Here is an 18,200-nt window from a genome sequence, read left to right on the forward strand (position 1 = left end):
CCTATTTCTTTCTCTTATTGTGCTACCTTTAAATTTTCATTTGCCATTTCATTTGGTTGAGCACATATTCAAATGCTTTTTGGATATTACATGGTTCTTATGTGCATTCTATTTTTATTCATTGCCTATTTCTTTCTTAAGCTGTTGCATATATATATTATGCAAATATATATTTATGCAAATATATATGCAATTTATCTTCTTCCAATTGTAATATGATAGCTATTTATAGAGGAGGCCATATAAAGACATTCATAAATATCATATATGTACATTAAACATATGCATATATATATAGCTATACATAAGACATTTCACATTATATATATACATATATTTCTTAATTTTAAGAAGTAGTACCTTTCATTATTTAGGAGAAAAAGATAAACTTGGGGACACTGAAGGTCTGTTCACATGATAGAATAGAAAAATATTGGGATGTTGAGTATTTCCAGGGTTTGAGTCCCTGAAAAGTAATTGACATGAATTTTTCCCTGGGGAAAATCAATTCTCTTAACACATGATCTTAGTCATGGTAATAATAAAAGGTAAGGTCTAATGAGATAAGCATGTATAATACCTGGAATACAATAATTCTATAATTTTAATTCTCTACCTCTTAGGTCAGTTACCCTGTGTTAAGAACCTAGGATTCTGCCTGAATAACACAGTACCTCAGGGACCAGTCAATGTGCATAACTCCAACACCCAGGCCTCCTGATCCAAGAGGCAGAATTTTACTTCCACAATCATTATCCTAATCAACGGGGCAAAATCTTGGATTTGAACTCTGTAGGTATGGCTTTAAAGCCAGGGCTCTTAACTACTGTACTCCAGAACCTCTCAAGAGAAATTATCAGAATGAATGAGCACCTGTGTAGCTACTCTCAGCATCCGTGGCCTACATGCTGTGAAACATTAAGAAAATCATTGAACAAGGTCTAGTTTCTTGTGGAAGTTAGGGTGAATTCTATAAAACCATGTTAATATATAAAGAGAAGGGAAGCCTCACTGAAGTTGTCAGAGACTCCTTGAAGAGGAGTTAGACTTGGCAGGTAGAGCTTATGCAATGTTGAGTGAGAGAGAGGGGACAGGGAGTCTAGCCTGAATGAGTGAAGAGTAGGGGCCTCCTATTCAAGCAGACAAGGGCTCAGAGATAAATGATTAGAAACTTTATGGGTGAAAGCTTGTCCACGGTTAGGACTGATGAGAAAAGGAAGATGCTTGCTTCAATGGAATGCTACATAGCCCCTTTACACACTAAATGACACAAATGTTGATAAGAAGAAAGCCCACACCTTTGTCACTCATCCATGGTGGCAGGGAAGGGCCAGAAGCATTGAGAGCAGTGAAGACAAAAGGATGTTTAGTTCCCTAAACCTTCATTAATATTAGGAAGCTGATTTTAAACGAAATTTTTTATAATTAATTGAATCTACCACTCTGGAAATCATCCACTCCCTTTATGTGCTCTCTGACTCTGGGTCCCATGGACTCCCATCTACCAGATAGTTTCTGCCTACCTCCTGAATTCACATTTTTAAAGCCCATTATTATTTATTATCTATAATACTGTGTTAAATAGTTCAATGACTTACACTCAGAAGTTTTATAGCCAAGAGGCAACCAATTATAATGCAAAGAATTGTTCTAAACTGCACCAAAGGCTCTACAACTTCTTGCTTCAGGGCAATAAGGAAGAAAATAAACAAAAGAACTCATAGTCCTCTAGGCTTCAAGCTCTCAATAGAAAATAACATCAACAATTAGTGAAACTGTAGGTGTTAACATTTCATGGTAAAACAGGTCTTGTGCAAATATTAAAATTAACACTCAAGTATAGATTATTTTTATTATAAGCAATAAAACATATTTAATGTCTTAACTACAAACCTTTCATGTTGAAAGGGTCTTTAAGCTGAGTTGCTTTAATATTATGAAGCAAAAATGTTTAAGAACTTCACAGTAGGGGATCCCTGGGTGGTTCAGCGGTTTAGTGCCTGCCTTTGGCTCAGAGCGTGGTCCTGGAGTCCCAGGATCAAGTTCTGGGATCGAGTCCCGGGGTCGAGTCCCGCACCAGGCTCCCTGCATGGAGCCTCCCTCAGCCTCTGTCTCTGCCTCTCTCTCTCTCTCTCTCTCTCTCTCTCTCTGTGTGTGTGTGTGTGTGTGTGTGTCTCACAGGAATAAAGAAAATCTTTTAAAAAAAGGACTTCACAGTAGAAACAATCCAATGTTAACAAACTTTAGTGATCAAAGCCAGGAGACTGGGAAAATATGACAACTAAATGCAATGTGGCATCTTGGATTGAAATCTGCAAAGAAAGAGACAGTGAACAAAGTGGTAAAATCCACATAAATCCTAGAGTATACTTATAATCATGTACCAATGTTTGTTTCTTAGTTTTGACAAATGTAGATGTTAACAACTGGGGAAACCAGATGAGGGGTATTCAGAAAGTCTTTATCTTTGCAACTTATCTGTATATCTAAAATTACTCCAAAATAAAATGTTTGTTTAAAACATTTGAGTTTATGTAAAACAAGGAAAATTCATAATTACAGAGAGAATGTCCTATTGATAAGGGAACAGAGGACTAGCTGAGGACAAAGCACATTGACAAGTCCTTGAAACAGGGAGAGTGACATCCCTCTACAGACTCAACTGCCTCGATGTTCATACTTTGCTAAGGGCAGAAGACAATCTTAGCCCAACCTCCAGGATCCTGTAAGTCTACTTTAACATATAAAAATTCCTTCAGAAATTTCCTTTTATCTCTAAACCCCCAAAATACATGTTGGCAATCACCCTCCAAGCACATGGCCTGCCGATATACATCTGAAGTGTTTCATAACTCAGTGTTTCATAACTTATTAGACTGTAATAAGTGACCCTTTCCCAACAATACTAGCCCCCTCAAGGTCTTGGAAACCTTGCTTCCAAACTTCATTAGAGAGTATGCTATCCTCAAAACCCTCTCAACTCCTAGGTATATAATCAGCCACCCCTCACAGGCTGGGGGCAGCAGCTCTTCCTGCCCACAGGTCCTGTCCCCATGCTTTAATAAAACCACCGTTTTGCACCAAAGACGTCTCAAGAATTCTTTCTTGGTCATTGGCTCCGGACCTCACCTATATTCCAAAACTTCAACACTATGTGCAGATATTATGAGACAAACCCACTTTTTCAGACCAAAGGCACTCACAATTGGGGATGAAATGAACTCCAAACCAAACCAGCCAAGTAGGATTGGTTCCTTTAAAATAAAGGTTACTAGAGCACCTAGCTGGCTCTGGCTGGCTCAGTCAGTAGTATATATGACTCTTGATCTTGGGGTTATGAGTTCAAGCCCCACATTGGACATAGAGATTACTTAAAATAAATAAAGTTACATGTTCACTTACAGTCAATCATTTAAGAAAAAGACTATTTCTTAAGATTTGAGGTGCCTAGCTGGCTCAGTCAGTGGAGCATGCAACTCTTGATATCAGGGTTGTGAATTCAAGCCCCATAATACTGGGCATAAAGCTTGCTGAAAAAAAAAACAATGATTACCTACTATTCAGCTGAACAATCTAAGGAAAAAGAAAACACTAAGCAGAATGCATTTCCTATTTCTTTAAACCTACCACTCACACCACATGTGGTCACTCTCCTCACCCTCCTCACTCAGGCATGTGGTAGGCAGTCTGGTTCCAGTTCAGAGCTGTCATCTCCCTATGTAAAGCTGCCACATAGATGATCCAGACTTAGTATTTTTCCTGAGAACCACCTGCTGCATATCTTTATGAGGTGATCATAACTGTACATTTCCAGATTGTTTAACTAGGTCCATTCAGGATGGAAACTGGCAGTGCCCATTCCTTATGGAGTCAATAGCTTTCCTTGGCCAACTCCTGAGTCCTCTTGACAAGGCAAGATGAACTTAAATATTTACACTGCTGAATTTGTATGAAAGCATAAAGAACTACACAGAGAATAAGATTTCTTCACTTCCCAAAACCACAGAGTTCACTTCGGTGTGATGCTGGGCTTAATCAGCTCAATTTTTGTTTACTGATTCTCCCCCTTGCCATTTCATGGGTTTTTAAATCTTCTGTTCATTTTCTTAAAATACAGGAATCATACACCACCGTCAATGAAATAAAATTTAAATTTAAAAACACACTGTACGTTGGAGAAGACAAATACAGCAGCATTTCTACAAGGAAGACTAAGCTTCAAGAGCATGGCATTGTAAATATTTGCATAACCAATATCATAGAGGTGGGTAGTTTAGTCCAGAGCTGACCACTCTGACATCAATTCATGGCACCCAAGAGTAACTGTCATTACATTTGTTTATAACAAGACGTTTATTATTCTAAGCAGCAGGAAATCATTAGATGATCCCTTCATCTTCAGAAGCTTTTTTTCATTAACATTGTACATGACAGGGTATGAGAATACACTGCAACAATAAGAGGGAGTGATGCAGTCTGATTTGAGCATTCTGATGTCAGTCTCACATTTTTTTTAAAATTTTTATTTATGATAGTCACAGAGAGAGAGAGAGAGGCAGAGACACAGGCAGCAGGAGAAGCAGGCTCCATGCACCAGGAGCCCGACGTGGGATTCGATCCCGGGTCTCCAGGATCGTGCCCTGGGCCAAAGGCAGGCGCCAAACCGCTGCGCCACTCAGGGATCCCCAGTCTCACATTTTTATTGCACATTCCATATCCTTGTGAACAACAGATGATGGTGCCAAGCCAATCTGCTCATCCTTATGCATTTCTTCCAAGAAATCAGACAGCAATGCTTAGAAAAACATGAGTATCACTTCTTAGATTGTGTCCCTTCCCCATTCCTGAAAGAATAAAATTCAAAAGATCTTCTGATTTGGATATTTGCCCATTTAGGAAAGCCATAGTATCACCACACTAAATTTTTAAAAATAAATTTATGAAAACATTGTGTTCACTGGCTTGATATCCAATCCACTTTAAGAGTTTGTTCTCTAAACACATTGTTGAAAACTGGTGTATCATTCTTTGGGCCCTTTCTTCCACCTAGCTACCTCCTCCTATGAATCATTTCATTAATGTCTTTGCAACAATATTTTCAAAGCATTTCCAAGTCCCCAACAACTTCTATGAACTTTGCCACCAAATGAATGAAGAATAGACAAGATGGAGGAGAAACTTGTTAATGGTTATTTAGAATCAGCAACAATGGGAATGGAAAATATACCACATGCAAGTTTGAATGACATAGAATAAAATGAACTATTTGGTATTTTGCCCTGATGGAGTGAAGATTTCCAGCAAATTAAGCAAGGTAGACTCATCTTGTATAATTTTTGTTCTCAAGTCCTATAAAGAACTGAAACCAAGTCCTCAATGATATCATAGCCATTGGTGGCCACAAAGGGATGGGACTGGTCATGCAGCTCATATATCAGCAGTAATGATTATATGGGGTGGGGTATGAAGAGTGTGATTCTGGAAACAGTGCTGTTGAGAAACAATATACTCTGCATAACTGATTGTCACCTTCTCACTTTGGTAACTGGTATGTTTGATTGTTTTTCTGAGTTCTCTGGTAATTGGAGCCTTAAGGCCACCTTTCCTGGGCAAGGAGCCTATTGTCTGGATTTGATCCCAGTCTTGTTTCTTAGCAACCTCAGGTACATATGTAGCTGTAATTTGATGCTTTTTTGATTGATGAATTCAATTTGAATCCCATAGCCCTCTATGGTAATCACTGGTAACCTCAAAGTTAATAAGGAAGGAGACAAGAGAGAAAAGTTTAGGCAGCTACTCTCAGGTTGAGGGGCTTGGGGATCAGCTGTGATAAATGCACTAGTTAACATATGTTTCCTGAGTTTGAATAAAGATTCACAGCTGAGAATGTTCCAATGCAACCTCAGGACTATGTGTCCTGCCCTGTCATCCACATCACAAAGAGCAGATAGGGGTCATTGGTGAATCTAGGAAGTTGTGGCTGTGGAAAGCCATAGGAGTGACAACAGAAAATGTCAAAATAGTAGCAGCATGTCTCTTTAATCACCACCAGATTCTTGGTGGTGTTGGCAGTTCTATTGGGCCAGGGTGGAGTACTCATTGCTCCAGATTTGGGATTCATTTGTGAGAGATGTTTTGAGTTATACTTTTGTGTAATGGGAGAGTTTCTAAGCCCCAGACTTAAGTCTGATACATTCTCCTGACTGCTGCTGGTGGTTTTGAGGAGCTTCTGAACTAGAGTCAAGGACAGTTGAGGACTGTTTTCCATTACTATGTATTCCATTTCCAGATGATTTGGGCTTCCTGACCCCAAGACAGCCTACTGCCAACCTGGGCTTGAGTGGAGGAACACAATATCTTTTTCCTATCCTAATTTAGTGTTTGAGGTCTGGAATGCGGCAGAACCTCAATTTCTTTCATGAATGGTGTATAGTTTTCTAAGTACAGATCCTTTGCCTCTTTGATTAAGTTTATTCCTCAGTATATTATAGTTTTTGGTGCAATTGTAAATGGGATTGACTCTTCAATATTGCTCGTGTATAGAAATACAACTGATTTCTGTACATTGATTTCATATCCTGCCCGTTTGCTGAATTCCTGTATGAGTTCTAGCAATTTGGGGGTAGAGTCTTTTGGATTTTCCACATAGAGTATCATGTCATCTGAGAAGAATGAGAGTTTTATTTCTTTGCCATTTCAGATGTCTTTTTTTTTCTTTTTGTTGTCTGATTACTAAGGCTAGGACTTCAAGTACTATGTTGAATAACAGTGGTGAGAGTAGACATTCCTTTTTTTTTTTTTTCTTTTTTTTTTTTTAATTTTTTTTTAATTTATTTTTTTTATTGGTGTTCAATTTACTAACATACAGAATAATACCCAGTGCCCGTCACCCATTCACTCCCACCCCCCGCCCTCCTCCCCTTCTACCACCCCTAGTTCGTTTCCCAGAGTTAGCAGTCTTTACGTTCTGTCTCCCTTTCTGATATTTCCCACACATTTCTTCTCCCTTCCCTTATTTTCCCTTTCACTATTATTTATATTCCCCAAATGAATGAGAACATATAATGTTTGTCCTTCTCCGACTGACTTACTTCACTCAGCATAATACCCTCCAGTTCCATCCACGTTGAAGCAAATGGTGGGTATTTGTCATTTCTAATAGCTGAGTAATATTCCATTGTATACATAAACCACATCTTCTTTATCCATTCATCTTTCGTTGGACACCGAGGCTCCTTCCACAGTTTGGCTATAGTGGCCATCGCTGCTAGAAACATCGGGGTGCAGGTGTCCCGGCGTTTCATTGCATTTGTATCTTTGGGGTAAATCCCCAACAGTGCAATTGCTGGGTCGTAGGGCAGGTCTATTTTTAACTCTTTGAGGAACCTCCACACAGTTTTCCAGAGTGGCTGCACCAGTTCACATTCCCACCAACAGTGTAAGAGGGTTCCCTTTTCTCCGCATCCTCTCCAACATTTGTTGTTTCCTGCCTTGTTAATTTTCCCCATTCTCACTGGTGTGAGGTGGTATCTCATTGTAGTTTTGATTTGTATTTCCCTGATGGCAAGTGATGCAGAGCATTTTCTCATATGCATGTTGGCCATGTCTATGTCTTCCTCTGTGAGATTTCTGTTCATGTCTTTTGCCCATTTCATGATTGGATTGTTTGTTTCTTTGGTGTTGAGTTTAATAAGTTCTTTATAGATCTTGGAAACTAGCCCTTTATCTGATATGTCATTTGCAAATATCTTCTCCCATTCTGTAGGTTGTCTTTGAGTTTTGTTGACTGTATCCTTTGCTGTGCAAAAGCTTCTTATCTTGATGAAGTCCCAATAGTTCATTTTTGCTTTTGTTTCTTTTGCCTTCGTGGATGTATCTTGCAAGAAGTTACTATGGCCGAGTTCAAAAAGGGTGTTGCCTGTGTTCTTCTCTAGGATTTTGATGGAATCTTGTCTCACATTTAGATCTTTCATCCATTTTGAGTTTATCTTTGTGTATGGTGAAAGAGAGTGGTCTAGTTTCATTCTTCTGCATGTGGATGTCCAATTTTCCCAGCACCATTTATTGAAGAGACTGTCTTTCTTCCAATGGATAGTCTTTCCTCCTTTATCGAATATTAGTTGCCCATAAAGTTCAGGGTCCACTTCTGGATTCTCTATTCTGTTCCACTGATCTATGTGTCTGTTTTTGTGCCAGTACCACACTGTCTTGATGACCACAGCTTTGTAGTACAACCTGAAATCTGGCATTGTGATGCCCCCAGATATGGTTTTCTTTTTTAAAATTCCCCTGGCTATTCGGGGTCTTTTCTGATTCCACACAAATCTTAAAATAATTTGTTCTAACTCTCTGAAGAAAGTCCATGGTATTTTGATAGGGATTGCATTAAACGTGTATATTGCCCTGGGTAACATTGACATTTTCACAATATTAATTCTGCCAATCCATGAGCATGAAATATTTTTCCATCTCTTTGTGTCTTCCTCAATTTCTTTCAGAAGTGTTCTATAGTTTTGAGGGTATAGATCCTTTACATCTTTGGTGAGGTTTATTCCTAGGTATCTTATGCTTTTGGGTGCAATTGTAAATGGGATTGACTCCTTAATTTCTCTTTCTTCAGTCTCATTGTTAGTGTATAGAAATGCCACTGACTTCTGGGCATTGATTTTGTATCCTGCCACGCTACCGAATTGCTGTATGAGTTCTAGCAATCTTGGGGTGGAGACTTTTGGGTTTTCTATGTAGAGTATCATGTCATCGGCGAAGAGAGAGAGTTTGACTTCTTCTTTGCCAATTTGAATGCCTTTAATGTCTTTTTGTTGTCTGATTGCTGAGGCTAGGACTTCCAGTACTATGTTGAATAGCAGTGGTGAGAGTGGACATCCCTGTCTTGTTCCTGATCTTAGGGGAAAGGCTCCCAGTGCTTCCCCATTGAGAATGATATTTGCTGTGGGCTTTTCATAGATGGCTTTTAAGATGTCGATGAATGTTCCCTCTATCCCTACACTCTGAAGAGTTTTAATCAGGAATGGATGCTGTATTTTGTCAAATGCTTTCTCTGCATCCAATGAGAGGATGATATGGTTCTTGGTTTTTCTCTTGCTGATATGATGAATCACATTGATTGTTTTACGGGTGTTGAACCAGCCTTGTGTCCCAGGGATAAATCCTACTTGGTCATGGTGAATAATTTTCTTAATGTACTCTTGGATCCTATTGGCCAGGATCTTGTTGAGAATTTTTGCATCCATGTTCATCAGGGATATTGGTCTGTAATTCTCCTTTTTGGCGGGGTCTTTGTCTGGCTTTGGAATTAAGGTGATGCTGGCTTCATAGAACGAATTTGGAAGTACTCCATCTCTTTCTATCTTTCCAAACAGCTTTAGGAGAATAGGTATGATTTCTTCTTTAAACGTTTGATAAAATTCTCCTGGGAAGCCATCTGGCCCTGGACTCTTGTGTCTTGGGAGGTTTTTGATGACTGCTTCAATTTCCTCCCTGGTTATTGGCCTGTTCAGGTTTTCTATTTCTTCCTGTTCCAGTTTTGGTAGTTTGTGGCTTTCCAGGAATGCGTCCATTTCTTCTAGATTGCCTAATTTATTGGCGTATAGCTGTTCATAATATGTTTTTAAAATCGTTTGTATTTCCTTGGTGTTGGTAGTGATCTCTCCTTTCTCATTCATGATTTTATTAATTTGAGTCTTCTCTCTCTTCTTTTTAATAAGGCTGGCTAATGGTTTATCTATCTTATTAATTCTTTCAAAGAACCAACTCCTGGTTCTGTTGATCTGTTCCACAGTTCTTCTGGTCTCAATTTCGTTGAGTTCTGCTCGAATCTTTATTAACTCCCTTCTTCTCTTGGGTGTAGGATCTATTTGCTGTTTTTTCTCTAGCTCCTTTATGTGTAAGGTTAGCTTTTGTATTTGAGTTCTTTCCAGTTTTTGAATGGATGCTTGTATTGCGATGTATTTCCCCCTTAGGACTGCTTTTGCTGCATCCCAAAGATTTTGAACGGTTGTATCTTCATTCTCATTAGTTTCCATGAATCTTTTTAATTCTTCCTTAATTTCCTGGTTGACCCTTTTATCTTTTAGCAGGATGGTCCTTAACCTCCATGTGTTTGAGGTCCTTCCAAACTTCTTGTTGTGATTTAGTTCTAATTTCAAGGCATTATGGTCCGAGAATATGCAGGGGACAATCCCAATCTTTTGGTATCGGTTCAGACCCGATTTGTGACCCAATATGTGGTCTATTCTGGAGAAAGTTCCATGTGCGCTTGAGAAGAATGTGTATTCAGTTGAGTTTGGATGTAAAGTTCTGTAGATATCTGTGAAATCCATCTGGTCCAGTGTATCATTTAAAGCTCTCGTTTCTTTGGAGATGTTTTGCTTAGAAGACCTATCGAGTATAGAAAGAGCTAGATTGAAGTCACCAAGTATAAGTGTATTATTATCTAAGTATTTCTTCACTTTGGTTAATAATTGATTTATATATTTGGCAGCTCCCACATTCGGAGCATATATATTGAGGATTGTTAAGTCCTCTTGTTGGATAGATCCTTTAAGTATGGTATCGTGTCCCTCTTCATCTCTCACTACAGTCTTTGGGGTAAATTTTAGTTTATCTGATATAAGGATGGCTACCCCTGCTTTCTTTTGAGGACCATTCGAATGGTAAATGGTTCTCCAACCTTTTATTTTCAGGCTGTAGGTGTCCTTCTGTCTAAAATGAGTCTCTTGTAGACAGCAAATAGATGGGTCCTGCTTTTTTATCCAGTCTGAAACCCTGCGCCTTTTGATGGGGTCATTAAGCCCGTTCACATTCAGAGTTACTATTGAGAGATATGAGTTTAGTGTCATCATGATATCTATTCAGTCTTTGTTTTTGTGGACTGTTCCACTGAACTTCTTCTTAAAGGGGAATTTTAAGAGGCCCCCTTAAAATTTCTTGCAGAGCTGGTTTGGAGGTCACATATTCTTTTAGTTGCTGCCTGTCTTGGAAGCTCTTTATCTCTCCTTCCATTTTGAATGAGAGCCTTGCTGGATAAAGTATTCTTGGTTGCATGTTCTTCTCATTTAGGACCCTGAATATATCCTGCCAGCCCTTTCTGGCCTGCCAGGTCTCTGTGGAGAGGTCTGCTGTTACCCTAATACTCCTCCCCATAAAAGTCAGGGATTTCTTGTCTCTTGCTGCTTTAAGGATCTTCTCCTTATCTTTGGAATTTGCAAGCTTCACAATTAAATGTCGAGGTGTTGAACGGTTTTTATTGATTTTAGGGGGGGATCTCTCTATTTCCTGGATCTGAATGCCTGTTTCCCTTCCCAGATTAGGAAAGTTTTCAGCTAGAATTTGTTCAAATACATATTCTGGCCCTCTGTCCCTTTCGGCGCCCTCGGGAACCCCAATTAAACGTAGGTTTTTCTTCCTCAGGCTGTCGTTTATTTCCCTTAATCTATCTTCATGGTCTTTTAATTGTTTGTCTCTTTTTTCCTCAGTTTCCCTCTTTGCTATCAACTTGTCTTCTAGGTCACTCACTCGTTCTTCCACCTCGTTAACCCTCGTCGTTAGGACTTCTAGTTTGGATTGCATCTCATTCAATTGATTTTTAATTTCTGCCTGATTAGCTCTAAATTCTGCAGTCATGAAGTCTCTTGAGTCCTTTATACTTTTTTCTAGAGCCACCAGTAGCTGTATAATAGTGCTTCTGAATTGGCTTTCTGACATTGAATTGTAATCCAGATTTTGTAACTCTGTGGGAGAGAGGACTGTTTCTGATTCTTTCTTTTGAGGTGAGGTTTTCCTTCTAGTCATTTTGCTCAGTGCAGAGTGGCCAAAAGCAAGTTGTATTGGGAAAAAGAGAAAAAGAGAGGAGAGAAAGAAGGAAAGAAAAGAGAAAGAGAAAAAAAAAGGGAAGAAAAAGAAAAAAAAACGAAAAAAAAAAAAAGAAGAATAAGAGAAAGAAAAAGAAAGGAGAAAAAAAGGGGGTGGGGGAAGGAAACAAATCAAAAAGCAAAACAAAACAAAAACAAAACCAAAAACAAAAACAAACAAACAAAAAAAGAACCACCGGGGAGTATCTTCTGATTCTGTGTACTTTAAGTCCCTTGGCTTCTCCTGGAAGTTGTCCGTCTAGCTGGTGTTCTGGGGGAGGGGCCTGTTGTGCTGATTTTCAGGTGTTAGCAGTTGGGGGAGCTGCTGTGCCCCTGCCTGGTGCAGGGCTCGGTGGGGGTTGTTTACCCCGTGAGGCCACAGGAGGAACAGCCCCAGTGGCGGGGCAGCTCTGGAAACCTGGATTCAGCTCCCGCAGGAACTCCGTCTGCAGGGCCTGGAGGCTCCGGGGCGGGGCCGCTGATCTGCTCAGCTGGGGCAGGAGCGTCCTCGCTGTCCTGGGCCCTCCCGGCCTCTGCCTGTCCCGGGGGTAGGCGGGATCCTGGGCTGTGTCCCGGCGCCCTGTGCTCCGGAGCCTGCGCTGTTGGATTCGCGCTCCCGGGCCGCGCAGCCCCCTCCGCGGAGCCGCCGCCCGAGCCCCTCCGAGCTGCTCCGGTCCCGCCATGCGCGCTGCAGCCCTTAGGGAGCTCGGCGCACTCTCCTGCGCGCAGTTGCTGTTACTGTCCCCGGGAGCCCGAGGGCATCCCCGCCCTCCTGGGTCCTGCTCCAACTCCCTGGAGCCCCTTTCCGCCCGGGAAGGTCGGTGCAGCTCCTGCTCCTCCGGGACGGGGCTCTCCTGTCCTGGGGACACTCGCCCCGGCCTCAGCCCGGCTCCTCGCGGGGCCCCTCCCCCTTGGAGGCCTTTGTTTCTTTACTTCTTTTTCCCCGTCTTCCTACCTTGATAGAAGCGCGAACTCTTCTCACTGTAGCATTCCAGCTGGTCTCTCTTTAAATCTCAGGCCGAATTCATAGATTTTCAGGATAATTTGAAGGTTTTCTAGGTAGTTTGGTGGAGACAGGTGATTTGGAGACCCTACTCTTCCGCCATCTTGCTCCTCCCCCCGAGAGTAGACATTCCTGATGTGTTCCTGACCTTAGGGGAAAAGCTCTCACTTTTTCCCCGTTGAGAATGATATTTGCTGTGGGCTTTTCATAGATGTCTTTTATGATATTGAGGTATGTTCCTTCTATCCCTACACTGTGAAGACTTTTAATGAAGAAATGATGCTGTACTTTGTCAAGTGCTTTAGAAGAGATCACATATTAAGTCACAAAACAATTTTCAACAAATTCAAAAATATTAAAGTCATACCAGGCATCTTTACTGACAACAACAATATGAAACTAGAAATAAACCATCGAAAAAATCTGGAAAGAGCACAAAACATGGAGGTTAAATAACATGCTACTAAAAAATTAATGGATCAACCAGGAAATAAAAGAAACAAAAAAGTACATGGAAACAAATGAAAATGAAAAACTAGTGGTCAAAAATCTTTGGGGTGCAGCAAAAGTGGTTCTAAGAGGGAAGTTTATAGCAATACTGGCCTACATGGAGAAGCAAGAAAAATTTCAGATAAAAACCTGCCCTTACACCTAAAGGATCTAGAAAAATAAGAACAAACAAAACCACCAAACCAGAAGAAGGAAGGAAATAATAGACATTAGAGCAGAAATAAGTAATATAAAAACTAAAAAAAAAAATAGAACAGATTAATGATACCAGGAACTAGTTCTTTGAAAAGATCAACAAAATTGATAAGCCTGTAGCCAGACACATCAAAAAAAAGAGAGAGAGAGAGAGAGAGAGAGAGAGAGAGAGAGAGAAGATGGCAGAGTAGTAGGGGGGCTCTGTGCTTGCTTTGTCCCTCAAATGCAGCTAGATAAATATAAAACTATTCTGAACTACACAAGAAATCGACCTGAGGACTGAGAGAACAAACAGAACATCTAGGGGGAGAAAAATGGCCACATTGTGGAAGGTAGGAACTGTGGGGAGTTCGTTGATTTGGGGGAGAAAAGAATTGCAAGTGCTGTGGAGGGGAAGGAGCCCTGATCATGGAAAGAGGACAGAGAGAAAGAGAAAGCAGCATTCAGGGGATTGAGAAAGAAAAACATTTCCCCAAAACCACTGACTCAGGGAAAGGAAAGGGTTTGACTATCACAAGTTTTTACAAGCAGTAGAGCTCAAAGTCTGAAGTTTTAGAAATCCACACCATTGCTAGGGTGGTGCCTGGCAGGCTTAGCAGTGCTCCTGTGGGGAAGATGGCAGAGGTGCAGGAGTGTATACTATACTCTAAGGATCCTCTGGGTCACAGCAGAGAAACATTTACCCTTTTTGGAGTGCATTTGGGAGGGGTGGCACTGTCTTTCAAGGGACAAAAGGAGGGCATCATTTAGCAACTCTGTTAATTAGCATAGCAGCACAGGTACCTGCTAAAGGCAGCTAAACTGTAAACTAGTTTTTGGCTGCACTGTAACATAAACTGAGCTCCTGCATGGTTGTGTGACTGCTTTTCTGGGACAAACCAGTACCAGCCACTGCGTAGTGAGACCCTCCCCCAGAGGGTCAGCAGGAGTCCCTGCCATGCAGGTTCCCTAAAATTTGGAGTTTTTGAAACAAGAGTACTGTGCCACCAGGCAGGCATATGGCTCAGACACAGACAGAGTGAAAGCAGGGTACTGATAGAAGTCTGGGACACAAGAGGGGAGATTTTTAGCTCTTCTCTGAGGGCTTCTTGAACAGTGGTGGGTGTGAATTCCCCTCTCCAGGGATGAGAGAGCCAGGTGACAGTATTCCCCCCACCCCTGCCTGACACATCAGCACAGACAGATTTCAGTGAACAACACAGGGCCCCCAGTGGAGGTTAGAGTTGCTTACATCAAGCCCTGCCCCACTGTATCTTACAGGTGCATTTTTACTAGGACAAGTCAATCTGAGAACCAGCATAGCAGGTCCCTCTCCCAGAAGACAAGCATAAATCCTTGCATGCACCAAATCTACCAATCATAGAGTGCTGCAAAGTTTCAGCTCTATTGAAAATAGGATCAGGCTTATTTTAACAAGCAGACCAAAGCACACCTAGTTAAAATGCCATGCAATGGACAAGGTCCAAACACTCCCCACCACAGGCAAAGAAAAACTCTGCAGAGCACTGACCTGAGAGAAAGAGCAAACAAAATACAACAACACTCTGAAACACTTCCTGAAGTGCCAGGCCCTGGACAGTATAAGACCTCTTCTTTTTTTTTTTTTTTTCAAAATTTATTTATTTATGATAGTAACAGAGGGAGAGAGAGAGGCAGAGACACAGGCAGAGAGAAGCAGGCCCCATGCACCGAGAGCCCGACGTGGGATTCAATCCCGGGTCTCCAGGATCGCGCCCTGGGCCAAAGGCAGGCGCCAAACCGCTGCGCCACCCAGGGATCCCAAGACCTCTTCTTAATAATAGCCATTACTCTCAGGAGCAAGAAATATAACAGACATTCCTAACACAAACCCCCCCAAAATAGTGACAAAATTCTGAGACTGAAGAATTCAAACCAGAAGAAAGAATATGAAGAGGTCATGGCCAGGGATCTAATAAAAACAGGTTTAAGTAATATGTCTGAGCAAGAATTTGAAACAACAATCATAATGATACAAGCTGGGTTTGAAGAAAGCATAGAAAACACCAGAGAATCCCTTACTACAGAGATAAAAGAACTAAAAACTAGTCAAGCTGAAGTAAAGAATGCTGTAACTGAGATCCAAAGCCAACTGGATATATGGCGACAAGGATGGAAGAAGTAGAGGAACGTACCAGGGACGTAGAAGATAAAATTATGGAAAATAATGAAGCTGAAGAGGGAAATAAAAATTGGATCATGAATGTAGACTTAGGGAACTCAGACACTCCATAAAGCATAATAACATTGATATTACAGGAGTCTCCAAAGAAGAAGAAAGGGGGAAAGGAGCAGAAGGTTTATTGAGAAAATTCTAGTTGAAAAATTCCCTTATTCTAAGGAAGAAAATAGACATCCAAATCCAGGAGGCACAAAGAACTCCCACCAAATTCAACAAAAATGAGCAAACACCATGACATATAGTAGTACACTTTTTAAAATATAGAGATAAGTCAAGAATCCCGAACGCAGCAAGGGAAAGGAAATCCCTAAACTACAAGGGAAGGCAGGGGGCAAGATGGCGGAGGAGTAGAGTCCTCAACTCGCCTGGTCCCACCAGCTTACCTAGAAAACTTTCCAATCATCCTGAACACCTATGAATTTGACCTGAGATTTAAAGAGAGAACAGCCAGAACACTAGGGAGAGAAGGGTTTTCACTTCTAGCAAGGTAGAAAGGTGGAAAAAATAAAATAAAAAATAATCCGGGGGGGCGGGTTGCACTGTGAGGAGCCGGGCTAAGGCCAGGGGTGAGAGCCTCCAGGACAGGAAAGCCCGGCCCGGAGAAGCGGGAACTTTAAAAAATCCTCCCAGATGAAAAGGCACTTAGCAGGGAAACCGGGCAGAATCGCAGGAGGGGCAGTGAAGCCTCCAGTTTCCCAAAGTCACTAATAGAGGAAATGCACCCAGGGGAAAGTGTACCACAAACTGTGGACTGATCTCAGTAAAGAGCTGGAGTGTGCAGCTGGCAGGGCATTTGGGAGAAGCCAGTTGGTTAGGCGGATGACTGGGAACGGAGTTGTCTGCACCCTGCTGCCTTTAGGAGCCGCACATCCTGGGAGTACGATTCCAGCAGCACAGGCCTCGGATCCCAGGGTGCCCGAGCAGGCACAGCCCACAATCCTACACTTCCCCCAAGACAGGTGAAAGCGGGGAGGGGCCAGGCAGCGAGGACTCTCCTGCCACCCGGCACCCCCAAGCTGTGCAGATGAGAGCACCCGCGCCTGCCCCAGGAGCATCCAGGCCAGTGTGGACTGGGAGATTGCATTCGTTACTAGTGGGTAACTGACTCCAGAGCTGGAATTCTGGCCACTGCCATTGTTGTTGTTCCTCCTTGTTTCGCCCTATGTCTGAGAGAGGCAGGGCCACCAGGGAACAGAGACCTCACAGGATAAACAGCTCCCACTGAGACTGGCACCAGGCAGGGGGCCGGGCATCTCCCTCTGTACACACACCTGAGAATCAGCACAACAGACCCTCCCCCAGAAGAGCAGCTGGAAGAACACGGGAAGAGCAAGTTCTTGACCAAGCAGCGCTGGAAAGCTCCAGGACCAAGGGAAAATCGAGGGAGTATAGTATATAGAACTAGAGGGTACCCTCCCACCCTTTTTTGATTTTTTTTTCCTTTTTCCATTACAACTTGTTTTTATATCAGACTAAAAATTTCCAATATGTTTTTCTCTTTTCCCACCTTAACTACAATATTTTACCAGCTCTTCATTTTTAAGTTTCTTCCTTTTTGACTTTTATATTTCTTTTTTTATTTTTTAAATTTCTTTTTATTGCAGTTCAATTTGCCAACATATAGCATAACAGCCAGTGCTCATCCCATCAAATGCCCCCCTCAGTGCCCATCACCCAGTCATATTTCTACAATTACACGTCTTAGATATATTTTCCACTTCTAGATTCCCTTCAACATACTCAATTTAATTTTGGGATCTCCCAAAATACGAGATATGTTTTTTTGTTTTGTTTTGTTTTGTGCATTTTGTTTTCTCTGCCTTGTTTTGTTCTACCATGGTGGAAGTTAATACCTTCTAAAACATGACCAGCATGCACCCAGAACCAAGTGGTATACGGTGCTGGTTCATTCTGTGAGATTATATTCTCTCTTCATTCCCATTCTGCCCCCCTCTTTGATCTCTTTTATGTTTTGGTTGTCAATGTTGGGGCTTTCTACAAGTACTGCTGGTTTATATAAATTCGGGACTGAGCATTTTCTCACATGCAGAACTTAATACACTCAGAACCAAGAGGATCACCCTCTAGGACTCCTCAGGTAGATTACATTCTCCCTCCACTACAACTTCATCACCACCACCATCTCCCAGTCCTCCCCCCTTTTTCCTTCTCTTTTTTCTTTTTTTCCTCTTTACTTTTGCTTTTTTCTCTTTTTTTATTCTTTTTTCTTTTACTTCTTCTTCTTTGGGATTCCTGGCCTTTTATTTTTTACTACTTTGTTTTAAAATTTGTGTTTTCACTTTAGTGGTCCTTTTGTTTATTTCGTTCTGATCTTTGTTTTTGTTTTCTGGTCTCTGACCTTGTCAGAATCATATAGGGTTAAATTTACTTAGGTCATGGTTGATATTCTTGACTCAGCCCG

General features: G+C 41.4%; 1 pseudogene; it reads right to left on the reverse strand.

Annotated features, from left to right (window-relative positions):
• Positions 1 to 5,434: 5,434 nt before the first annotated feature.
• On the reverse strand, positions 5,435 to 16,181 carry LOC140628457 (AMMECR1-like protein pseudogene; annotated as a pseudogene).
• Positions 16,182 to 18,200: the final 2,019 nt, after the last annotated feature.

Source organism: Canis lupus, chromosome X, assembly GCF_048164855.1.
Source record: "Canis lupus baileyi chromosome X, mCanLup2.hap1, whole genome shotgun sequence".
Taxonomy (NCBI): Eukaryota; Metazoa; Chordata; class Mammalia; order Carnivora; family Canidae; genus Canis; species Canis lupus.